Raw genomic sequence first — 13,111 nt, forward strand, 5'->3', positions numbered from 1 at the left:
CTCAATCGACCGCCGTCATATAGCTGGAATATTCTAAATGCTGCGTAAAACTAAACTCACACATTCACTATGTTTTGTGACTAAGCCTTAGTCTAGACCTGCATCACTACAAGATTTTTCCCACTTCATACAAATGCCATAATGTTTGAAGCTTTGGCAAAGTAAACTATATGACACTATAGCTGATTTCAAAGTAAACTATCTGACACTAGTTGTTAGTCTAATATCTTGCTGACAAGGGTAGAACGTTAAAGTCCCTTTGAGAAATTGAAATGAAGGTCAAGGTCATCAGACGTGACAGGTACCTTTCTTAAACTCTGATGAACTCGGGTACCAATATGAAAAAAAATCTAGTCAACACTTCTAAGATATTCCAATTCGTACGTACGGACAGACGGACGGAGCCTAATACTGTATCCCCTGCTTCGCGCTAAACGCGTGGCGGGGGATAAACATATAATCCTCCCGCTCAACATATTTGCTGTTAAAAGAATGATGAGAAACAAGCATATTTTTTATGTGGCCTTCAGTGCCGTTACCGAAAAGTGGTACAATGAAAGTAAATCAAATACAAACTTTGAACTACAAATGGCTCAAGAATAGTTTGAAGTGAGTAAGTGAATGAAAAGAGTCTATACTGACTTTAGCACAACATGATCACTACCACAGAAGAAGACGAGAATAATTCCACGTTGGTTTGAACCTCAACTTTCCCAATGTGGAGAACCAACTCGAACCGACACCCGACATGAGTAATGGTAATGATCACGAGTTACCTCCCTTAGGCCGTAGGCTTCATTTGCAATCAATATACGGTGATTGTAGCAGACATAGACAGAGAGGTGGCAAGATGCATTGACGTTCTTTCTCGAATGCGCTGGGGAATTTAACGCTCAGCTTTAACTGTCAACTTTCTGCAGAAATTCAATCCATTTCAAAAGTCGCCTTATCATCAACCCTTCCAATGTTTTGAATAAAAAAGTAGAAAAAAGAAGACGTTTATACATCATACCAGTTTTAATCAAAATTTTCACAGTTCCTAGTCTGAATTTTCTAGCATTTTCCAAAGTGTTATCTTTTTAGAGATCGGCGTTTGAAATGACAACAAACACATGACTTCTATGTGTAAAGATAGTATTAAACTTTTCGGGAGAGAGACCTACAAATTCAAGCAAATGTGATACAAATGGTTGGCTCATGAAACATTATTGTTTTAGAATGCATTTAATTCATGGCAAAATGTAACACAGCTAACCAAACACTGTCGTCGAAATTTAAAAAGACCGTATCAGTCGCGACATGATTTTGATAGGATGGTCCGCCGCCATTAGTATGTCTGTGAGATGTTAAAATCTGTATTTAAAAAACAAAACAAAACAAAACAAAACAAAACAAAACGATTAACAACAAGGCATAGGTTAAATGCATGTACACAGTTTATTCTCGCAACTAACAGATATGTACACGTTACCATTTGGGGAATGATACATCTAGTTAACATACCATGGAAGCTTTCAAAACCGACATCTGTACAATTCAGCAAATTGTCAACACCGTCATAAAATCTCAGCACCCATCAATAGCTTGTACATTTACCATCACCCTAGAATCCAGCACTTTGTCTAAACCGGAATATTTCTTCAGCCCTAACGAGCGCCGGTTTAGACAGCTTCCACTGTATATAAGTTGTACATCAAATTATGTAAACATGTCTTCTAATGCCTTAGAACGCGTCTGGAGTTTAAAGGAACTTCATTTCAATTCGGGTTTCTAGAATCTGGAAGTCAAAAATTTGTTTTGTTTGTTTGTCACTTCTACCCACAGCCAGCACAGGTGCAACCAGATCACTATAGCCTGAGAAGATAGACTCTTGACCAGATAAACCAAGGGCTGACGGGATTCACACTCGAACAAATGGTCAATGAGGAAACACTCCTCCTTAATCTGAACAATGGAATTTTCAGAAGAAATTATCGGATATTTTTATATCACTACATAGTGCAAGCATGCATAAGTAATAAGTATCCTCCCCATGTTAAAATTTAATAGGATATTTTGTATTACAGTGGGTACACCCCCCCAAATCCTTGCCCAAAGTGATCCCTGTGTTGATATCAAGATCAACGTCGGAGTGCAATGGTATGCCTGACCACACGATGCTCTCTAGCTAAATCTTACGACATCAACTTGAAAAGACCCTAGGGATGAAAACTATTAAACAAACAAACAAACAAACAAACAAACAGATAAATAAATTACCCCAAAGCACCCCCACCCCTCAAAAAAAGCGACAAAAGGACAAAAAGAACTAAGGCGAATATACATGGCTTTTATTGGCGACCGTGGATCTACGTTTAACCCTACCAAAACCGCTCAACAGCCTGGCGTTTGTACCTTTTCTATTTTTGCAACATTTTATCTAATGTGTAGAACTATTTTTATGATTATCAGTAGTAGTATATCACGCCTCAAACTGTAAACCGTGGTGAGTGGAATGATCATGACCTACATCCTAGTTTCTGCCGGTGGACCATCGTGGGCATGATGAGGAATCAAACCCTTGAACCCTTGCAAAGGACGATATTGAGGCGTTTATCATTTACAACCATTAAAATTGATATTACAGTTTCAGTCTCTTCAAATTAAAAACTAAAATAAACACGACCCCCCCCCCTTAAAAAACCCAACAGAACAAAACAACAACAACAACAAAAAACAAAAACAAAAACACCCCAACAAAACAAACCAAACCAAACCAAACCAAAACAAACCAAAACAAAACAAACCAAACCAAACCAAAACAAACCAAACCAAACCAAACCAAAACAAACAATAAAAGAGAGTCAAAACAATAACAAAAATATAAATTATCAAAAGACATAACAAAAACAAATTAAACCGACAAAACAGTAAGAAACGAAAAAAACATCACCGCCAACAACTAGATCTTATTATTATTTAGATAACTAAATAAATCTTATTGTACAGGCAGCCCAGAAAGGTCGTGTGTAAATAATAAAGAAGTTGCGAGTCCAAGCAACTTCTAATTGCATTGACTTTAAAATGTTTCCTTATCAAATTCGTTACGTATTTTTTTATTTTTTTTATTTGAATTTAAGGTCATATACACTGAACCTGCCCATGCGTTTTCATATCACATACGTCGCGATTAGGGGTGGTCTTTTGTTTGTTACCCCAAATCTTATAGTGACACATTTCTATTAACTGCGATTCACGTGAACTACCATCCCACCTCTAGAATAGTAAAAAGACTTGTCTTGTGAGATTGCTAATACATCATCAATCCTCTTTAACCAAGTTGTTTCATGGATAATTTGTTTCATTGAATTTCGAGGTTTAGTGGCATTTTTTAATATATTTTATTCAAACAATTCACAATGTGAGCCACATGTTACATACACACCAACGTTAGGAAATAATTCAAAATGTACATAAATTTAAACGAAAATGATGCTTCATTACTCCGATAAAATTACAGTATTGAACAGTTAATTTCAAATATTAAATTTGCGATATAAAAAATGAACTTTTACTAAAAAAAATATTGTTTCATAAAACCGTTGGAACACCATGAAAAATTAGTCAAAATTGATTTCTCATTTCCAACCACCCAACTTGTCGCTTAATTTAAGCTCAATCAAATTAAGCCGAGGTTCACATTTCCCTGGAAAATACAATGTGGTGCCCCGGTCTTCCTCGCATAAAGTATAAATCTCGAGTTAACTCTTGTAAAAAACTAATGAATACAATGTTTCGTGTCACAATAGACACGCGATGACGTTTTTGCATCTGTTAAATTGTTTGATCCTCGGCAGATGATCATGTTTATTGATGACATGCGTTGCAATATACAACTGCTGACGAATGGCTTGTTCATTTCAGCTCGCGTGCTCCCGACACGTGCACTAGTCGCGCGCGGACCGTTGTACATAGCCTAATATTTGAAGCATTGCCGGTGCTCGGGGAAAACAGAGGGTGTGCGCGTGGCTCGAGATTTTACGGATTCTGAGGGATGATTAAGAGCGACGTGTGTGAAATTGATGACTTTGTTCATTTCATGTTTATTTCATTCACATGGGACTGATGGAAATTGGACAGCGCGTCAACAACAGCTCACGCAGGCAACGCATGATATTACAAGAAGGTGTACAGGTCTAATTTCAAAGCTGGAGTCAGTAAATATTTCCATAACTGCAATATTCAACATAATAAAAATATTACGCTTTTAAGAAAATAATTCAATGCGTGATTTTCAAGAAAAACGTAAATGTACATACTCAGTCTTGTATTCATGCGTGACTATCAGCAGGGATAATCCTGTCAGAGTCTCGGTGCTATTATGAATATCAAGATCCAAATATATCAAGATCCAAATATATCAAACCATAAAGAAGAAGTTGACATCCATAACATTTTGTCGTATATAAGATCCAAATATATCAACGATAATATCTAAACACTGATGTTTGCTGACATGTATAAAAAAAACAACATTCAACTCGCATAGTTTAATTATAAAATTTCATTATCAAAATGTAATCTTTCTGACTCTTTTCAGTCTTATATTTACCACTAAATCTATATTTACCGAGACGTATTTTTTAGAGTGGCTGTCAGTTACGCACACACTGCGTTTAAGAAAACGAAACATGTATTACTTTATATAATTGTTATCTAGGTAGCCAGTGTCGATATTTTCTCAAGTAAGAGAGAATGTCACAGAGCTTCCTGTCAACAAACAAGGAATTTTGGGGTTTAAAATGTACCACATTTATTTCCGACTCTTGGGGATTATCCGAATCTCTGCCCACTACAATCATGGGGGCCAAAATCTGGTTTCAAATAACAAGATGGCACCTTGATCTCGCAAAATCTCGTTGCAGAGTTATCGACCTCCAGTCCCCATTACACGCCTCTCAGTTGGGTGCCCTTGTACCGAATGTCAAATATTTACTGATAATTTTAAAAGTCTGAGCAACTCTGGCCTAGGGGAGATGTTATGTATTGGGACATACGGGCAGTTATTGAAGAACCAATTCAAGGCACGACGCCATTTTGAAAATGTTATCCAGCGTCGATATGAGTTTTTTGACGTCACGTGAAAGCTAGGGGCAACGTGGCTGGACCTTCTTAACTCGCGGGATGAGATTGCCTCTAAAAAGAGCGCTCCAGAAACTGTAATATTTTGTCAAAGAATTTCAAGACTCGGCCGAGACGCCTTCAGCGATATTGGTTGTCTGAGCCAATAAAGCAGTCTCTCCATTGATCGACTGCTCGCGAGGTCAAATGTTTTCTAAACAAAAGATGCAGAATTGTCACAGAAATTACTCAAGGCAACAATGGTATGAAAATGTACTGTCACTCACAATACATGATCTCCGAGCTATGAGGAGCAATCTGCCATTTTTGTCAAGTAATCCGAAAACCGGGGTAAATTTCAAGATGAGACCCAAGTGGGAAGATCAAATGACGGCCTATTGACAACTATTGGGTAAAACGACATTTACATTATATTGCAACATCTTCAACTTGTAGAGTCCGACACTTGATGTGTTTTAATTAAAACCCGGGATTCGTTCAATGTTATCTGTCTCCTATCACGTTTTTCTCATGGAAGTTTAATAGTTGTTTGACAGGCCCAATGAAAAGTGATAGCCCATATTTCGCCCAAGTGGAATGATCATTTAGATCGAAAAAAGACGGAAATTGAGATTTTCTATCTGCGGTCATATTTCCGCATTTTTAGCAATAAAAATACAGGATAAAAGAAAAAAGAACGCACTTGCGTGTATTTCAACATCAGTGGGTTACTTGATTAAATAACCTGATGGATAATACATAGATTTGTATTGACGATTAATGTAATTATTTCTGTTGGTCTGAAATGTGAATACCGAAAACGTTTATGTATTGGCAACACACACAAAATATGTATGGTTTCTGACTGATCTGTAGGATATGAAGGAACTCCCCCCACCCCCACCCCCCCGCGCAGACATTGAAGCATTCACAGATGTACGACTCCTTACACACAGCAAACACTTGGGGTGCATACCCCCAATCCACTCACACAGTGCGCGATTATCCAGATCCGACTAGTTGATACGTGAGTACTCCTTTTCCAAATAACCAACAAATAAATTAGATGGGTATTTTATGTTAAAGAAAAGGAAATATCTGACACGACATTGTGTAGTAACTCACTCGCCGACGTCTCCTCGACCCTGTCAGCGAGACTCCAATCTGCCGCTTTTCCAGTGTGGCATTGAACCTACGGCAAATATCACAACTAGTGACATGTCACCCGTCAAACTAATTTGTCAATATCACTGTCAAAGCATGGCCATCTGAGCCGCACGTGGCCCACGTAGACTTGAGTAGCGCGTTTTGTCCGTGTAAAACAGTGATCTGATTGATTGATGTTCTCTTATTGTGGTGATTTGTGGTCAAACGCTGTCTGTCTATTGCGACCGCACGGCACAACATCCTCCGACTGGCGTTATTGAATTACGGATATCGTCATAGGATCAGCGGCATCTATTTCAGTCGACATACAGAGACAACGCCTTTCGTAGGAAAATATCATGTTGATTTCCTTCGTTTTCAAATATACCCAAGAAGAATGTATATACAGTTTCATTTATAAGGTTGTCGTTTGTTTTCAGTTGGTGGACACAGATGCTAAATTTTGCTCGGATTCATTTCATTAAAAAATGGATGGCGAAACGAACAAGGAATCTGTTTACCCTAAGTCATCGTTAAACATGGCAACCATAGGGATATAGTACTCAAGCAATGCCGTATTTGTACTGAAACACGCGAAAGTTGCCCCAAACTGTCAACAAGGATTTCAAATTAAAAATCTCATTTTTGTGTAGAATGTGAATTTGAAAATGTGTTTCCAGGACCAGTACAGTTAACATTTGTTAAACATGAACAGTCAATAAATGTCCTCAAAGGACTTAAATTACATTTGTTATTTGCGGCACAAAGTATCACCATGGACAAAACTGTTATATAACGGGCCAATAAAAAGTTAAGCGCCAGCCTATTTCAAAACAAAGATGCGAAGCTGTGGAAATGTTAGGCTGAACTAATTGGGAACACCAATCCATATTTGGAGAGGGTTTATCTGGTAACTGATTTAGGGATGACATAATCAAACATCATACTGGTGAAGTGTTATTTAACATTGTTTTTGAGTGTTATAATTTTTGTGAAGCATTTTAATGAAATATATAATTTTAATGCCACGAGACTACTGTGTGGTGAAGGCGCTGGAGCATCCAGTGAAAAAGTAAGGGTCGCTGAGCAAAAGCTTCCCCACCCTCTAATATGATACGGGGTAGCGGGGGTAGCCTTGTGGTTAAAGCGTTCGTTCGTCACGCCGAAGTCCATTACTGGTGTCCCCCACCGTGATGTTTCTAAAAGCGGTGTAAAACCATACTCACTCACTCTCATGTGATAGGAATATGTATTGCTTAAAGTGCTTAAATGTTGCTGTCGTTTTTATGTAGCAAATAATAGCATAGGTTTAGCTCATTGAAATATAAGTGGGGTGATGTGTTAGCCTAATGGTTAAAGTGTCCCGTTGTTGCGTCGAAAACACAGGTTCAGTTCCTTGCAGTGTGATCAGTGTGTGAAGCCATTTCTGGTGTTCCCGTCGTAATATTATGGGAATGTCGCTAAAAGCGGCTAGAAACCATACTCACAGCGAAACACCTTCACAAAGGAAACAGCAAGTTATTTTTTAGAGTATGTAAATTACTTGTGAAAATGTTTTACTGCTTGAATCATCTTTTTCAATCCTCTAATTCGTTAAAATGCAATTTCGAAAACAGAAAAGGAACTATTTTGAAATAACAAGCCATGTGGGGAGGAAGTTTACAATAGACAATCAGCACATCTCAGACAAACGATGACATCAGCGGCGCACGCTCCTGCGCATCTGTCCACACGCTCGGACAAGGATCTCGTGAGATTTGTGCTGGATGGTCACGTGAACGAACTCCTGCGGAGGCACTTTACTACAAGCCACATCAGTAGAAACATTTACAATACAGATTTTGAGAGCCTGTGTCGATGTTTAGATTAATTTGGTGTTGATTAAAACATCCATGAAAGTTTCATAAGATCGGAACGCTGATAGGCCCCATAAGGTGACATTAGCGAAATATTTGACGGTTGTTAACGAGAGGCGAATACTCGATACGCTCTACCCATTGTTGTTACTAATCAGCGCTGTAGGGAGTTCAGCAGATCGCATTTGACTTCTCTTCTATCAAGTACAACGTTTGGATAGTTTGGTTTCTTAGGGAAAACTACCAGTCTGTCTGAAGAGGAATGGGAGATCTTGGTAAAAATGGAGTCCAATCAGGGTCATTTCTCATTTTGATACTTTGTTGAAATTTTAAAATGTTGTGTTTGTTTGGTGTTTAACACCGCACAACCATTTTCCTGCGATAAGGCGTTAGTCTGTAACTAATCGAGCCTGGACCAGACAATTCGGTGATTGAAATAATGACTACTGACGCAGATGGGATAGGATGACATGTGACAAGTCAGCGAGTCTGACCACCTGATCCCGTTAGTCGCCTCTTACGACAAGCAAGACGTTGTGCTGCTAAAGAATTAACGTTTCGGGTTTTTACGAAAAAAATGATGATTCATTGTAGCGTTTTGACATTTCAAGAGAATGAATTAATGCATTAACACTGTTTTTGCATTTGACAATTCCAATAAGAATCGCGACCTTTCAACATTGTATACTGGAACAATTTCTAGTTTCACTTGAATGTTGCTTGGAAGCAAGCGGACTGGTTGTTCAGCGATATGATTTCATGGATAAATCTTGGTTTCAGGATCTTTGACAAACAACAACAACAAACAAACCAATAGTCAAAGCAGGGAAAATATCCGTGCTTTCAAAGAACATAGATAGGTGACAAAGCAATGGCTCATGTATCTAAAGGAATCTACAGGTAGGCTGCCTCACCTGTCAGACAAACAATTCAGACCATGACGGCTGAACGCCGTAAACATGAATAAAGCTGTTCCTCCAGTATACGGTAAACCCTACCCTGTTTATTGTCATGGTTACAGTGCATGCTTGGGGGTTTGAACGTATTGAACATGTTATGTACCACATTTGACACTATCAGATTTCCAACTTTTCTGACTTGAAGAAGGAATTGTGGAGCTCAGCAGCGCCATATAACACACAATAAGGTATAAACTTTAGTTCTTAAAAGAAGTAAGTGTTGAATACTTTAATGTGTTGTCGGTACAGGTTCTACAGAAATGTGCCTCATTGTATGCGCTACCCTGTGAACAGGGACACCACTAATGTCATTGCCAAACTGCTCTACACTTGTGTGTACAACAAAGTATATGGGCTATATTTTCAAAACCAACGTATCCAAGCTGAAACGAAACATCAACCGGATATGTCAAAGCACGTCCAACAAGCAATAAGTGCGATACAAGTAACTGTATTCTAATATTAAGGTTTAAAAGATTGCTGTGACAAAAGGTGTAAGAAATCCTCCAGCACCAGCAGAATATAACACAGACAAGTCTAAAATATTTAATATTCTGTATTGGGCAGCAAACAAAAGCAAGATACAAAGATTCACAATATAGGTTTCCTGTACAATGCAACTGAGTCAAAGTAATGGGTCACGAATATAATGTCAACTCACCAAAGTCTTGGTTTGAGAGCGAGAAATAGTTATACTGAATGTAACATGGCGAGCGGTCAGGCAGCCGTTATGTAGGTCGAGCGTTGACGTAGAGGCAGTTTGATGTTAGCCGAATGGTGTACTCCAGTTAATCCGTTTGTCTGTCGGTGTGTCAACACACCAACCAGCCTTTATATATACAGTCACCGATTCCTGAATATTCCAGCTATGTATGGGGCCTTCGCGAACGGGCTTGTGTTTACCAAATCAAAGCACACCAAAGGGAGGCAACTCTAAAGCGCTGCCTTAAAGGCCTGCCGCTAAAATACTAATACCACTGAACATTTATGATACGAAATGTGACCCAGAATAACTGTCACTCAAAAGCATTATGACCCAATAATAATACTTACTCCATCAATAACACAATTCACAGAAAATACACTCTCGTAACACAAAGAGTAACCAAGGTTACAAATCACAACACATTACTACAACGGAATTACAATGACGGTAAAAATAAAACGTCCATAAAAATACAATGGCAGCACGCCATGCAGACAACAATTACAGCAGTTAAGTTGGTGATGGTAAGAATCACGCAGTTGTAACATTGGTCAAGCTTCCAAAACAGGCCCAAGCGATCAATCTCGGAGAAAAGGTGATATTCACTCAAATGGTGATCTCCATGTGATGAACATGACATAAACAGGAGTATGCCCCTTTCTCTACGTATGGAAGTTTCTTTCCTGCAACATTCTGTAGAACATGTACATTCAGGCAGCACAAGAAGCATCAACTTAAATGTAAGCACGAGGCCTTTGCCATTACTTGGACTATACAGAACAAAGAAAGACCTTACATATACAACCACTAACATTGCTCCAACAATATATCAAACGCGAGACCGTACAGTGTCATGTACAAAGTTATCTTATCAAATGGAGCAACACAATGACAAAACAATAGACACTGAACAAATGTGCCCCATATTTCTGTAGCATTGTTAGCAGAGGACTGATAGTTAGGGGACACTTTAAATAAATGGGACAAACGGATATCAAGGAGGCAGCTCGTGTACACGCATCATGCAAGTTTTCCATTCTTGCGACCCGGGTTCGATTCCCGGGCGGCGCATGTACTTTTGACGGTTTGGTTATTTTGTGTGACTGTGGATAGGAGTAGTTGTAATTTCCTGAACGAGAAGAATACTTATGAGTTTCTTGCTCTACACCGTTTCTTTTTTTGATGATGTTAGTGTGATTTTCTGTACTTGAACGTTGTATATATTCGTACATATACTGTCCAAGAGCGACAGGTTTTGTAGAAGGTGTAAAGGACACAATGTAGTGGGTGTTGATAAAACACTAAGGATAAGTATTGTTGTATGTATTTGAAGAGGTTCATGTGAAGTTGAGAATGGCCTCCAAGAGATTTGTTCGGAATTGCATACAATGAATGTGAGATGCTGGTTTGAAGGAGCGCCGCTGGTGTAGTGGTATCATGCAAGATTCCCATTCTTGCGACCCGGGTTCGATTCCCGGGCGGCGCATGTACTTTTGACGTTTTGGTTATTTTGTGTGACTGTGGCTAGGAGTAGTTGTACTTTCCTGAACGAGAAGAATACTCATAAATTTGTTGCGAACAAAGCTGTAATTAACTGATGATGTTAGTGTGATTTTCTGCACTTGAAAGTTGTACATATTTAGGCATACACTGTGCGAAAGATACAGTTTTTGAACGGTTTTAACAGGAATGAACTAGGTGTTGATAAAGTACTAAAAATAAGTATTGTGGAAAGTATTTGAAGAGGTTCACGTGAAGTTGAGACTAGTCTCCAACCGATCTGTTTTGATTTGCATTTGAATAAGTGTGAGAGAGTGGTTTGAAGGAGCGCCGCTGGTGTAGTGGTATCATGCAAGATTCCCATTCTTGCGACCCGGGTTCGATTCCCGGGCGGCGCATGTACTTTTGACGTTTTGGTTATTTTGTGTGACTGTGGCTAGGAGTAGTTGTACTTTCCTGAACGAGAAGAATACTCATAAATTTGTTGCGAACAAAGCTGTAATTAACTGATGATGTTAGTGTGATTTTCTGCACTTGAAAGTTGTACATATTTAGGCATACACTGTGCGAAAGATACAGTTTTTGAACGGTTTTAACAGGAATGAACTAGGTGTTGATAAAGTACTAATAATAAGTATTGTGGAAAGTATTTGAAGAGGTTCACGTGAAGTTGAGACTAGTCTCCAACCGATCTGTTTTGATTTGCATTCGAATAAGTGTGAGAGAGTGGTTTGAAGGAGCGCCGCTGGTGTAGTGGTATCATGCAAGATTCCCATTCTTGCGACCCGGGCGGCGCATGTACTTTTGACGGTTTGGTTATTTTGTGTGACTGTGGATAGGAGTAGTTGTAATTTCCTGAACGAGAAGAATACTTATGAGTTTCTTGCTCTACAACGTTTCTTTTTTTTTGATGATGTTAGTGTGATTTTCTGTACTTGAACGTTGTATATATTCGTACATACACTGTCCAAGAGCGACAGGTTTTGTAGAAGGTGTAAAGGACACAATGTAGTGGGTGTTGATAAATACTAAGGATAAGTATTGTTGTAAGTATTTGAAGAGGTTCATGTGAAGTTGAGAATGGTATCCAAGAGATTTGTTCGGAATTGCATACAATGAATGTGAGATGCTGGTTTGAAGGAGCGCCGCTGGTGTAGTGGTATCATGCAAGATTCCCATTCTTGCGACCCGGGTTCGATTCCCGGGCGGCGCATGTACTTTTGACGTTTTGGTTACTTTGTGTGACTGTGGCTAGGAGTAGTTGTACTTTCCTGAACGAGAAGAATACTCATAAATTTGTTGCCTGCAAAGCTCTAATTAACTGATGATGTTAGTGTGATTTTCTGCACTTGAAAGTTGTACATATTTAGGCATACACTGTGCGAAAGATACAGTTTTTGAAAGGTTTTAACAGGAATGAACTAGGTGTTGATAAAGTACTAATAATAAGTATTGTGGAAAGTATTTGAAGAGGTTCACGTGAAGTTGAGACTAGTCTCCAACCGATCTGTTTTGATTTGCATTTGAATAAGTGTGAGAGAGTGGTTTGAAGGAGCGCCGCTGGTGTAGTGGTATCATGCAAGATTCCCATTCTTGCGACCCGGGTTCGATTCCCGGGCGGCGCATGTACTTTTGACGGTTTGGTTATTTTGTGTGACTGTGGATAGGAGTAGTTGTAATTTCCTGAACGAGAAGAATACTTATGAGTTTCTTGCTCTACAACGTTTCTTTTTTTTGATGATGTTAGTGTGATTTTCTGTACTTGAACGTTGTATATATTCGTACATACACTGTCCAAGAGCGGCAGGTTTTCTAGGAGGTGTAAAGGACACAATGTAGTGGGT

The 13,111-nt window shown here is 38.9% G+C and overlaps 4 non-coding genes across 4 annotated transcripts; all 4 read left to right on the forward strand.

The window, feature by feature from the left end:
• Positions 1–11,182: 11,182 nt before the first annotated feature.
• Trnag-ccc (transfer RNA glycine (anticodon CCC)) lies at positions 11,183–11,253 on the forward strand. The gene has a single exon. It is a non-coding gene; the product is annotated as a tRNA-Gly (tRNA).
• A 341-nt stretch (positions 11,254–11,594) lies between these two features.
• On the forward strand, positions 11,595–11,665 carry Trnag-ccc (transfer RNA glycine (anticodon CCC)). Its single transcript has one exon. It is a non-coding gene; the product is annotated as a tRNA-Gly (tRNA).
• Positions 11,666–12,409: 744 nt separating this feature from the next.
• On the forward strand, positions 12,410–12,480 carry Trnag-ccc (transfer RNA glycine (anticodon CCC)). Its single transcript has one exon. It is a non-coding gene; the product is annotated as a tRNA-Gly (tRNA).
• A 341-nt stretch (positions 12,481–12,821) lies between these two features.
• Trnag-ccc (transfer RNA glycine (anticodon CCC)) lies at positions 12,822–12,892 on the forward strand. Its single transcript has one exon. It is a non-coding gene; the product is annotated as a tRNA-Gly (tRNA).
• The last annotated feature ends 219 nt before the right edge of the window (positions 12,893–13,111 follow it).

Source organism: Haliotis asinina, chromosome 7 (assembly GCF_037392515.1).
Source record: "Haliotis asinina isolate JCU_RB_2024 chromosome 7, JCU_Hal_asi_v2, whole genome shotgun sequence".
Taxonomy (NCBI): Eukaryota; Metazoa; Mollusca; class Gastropoda; order Lepetellida; family Haliotidae; genus Haliotis; species Haliotis asinina.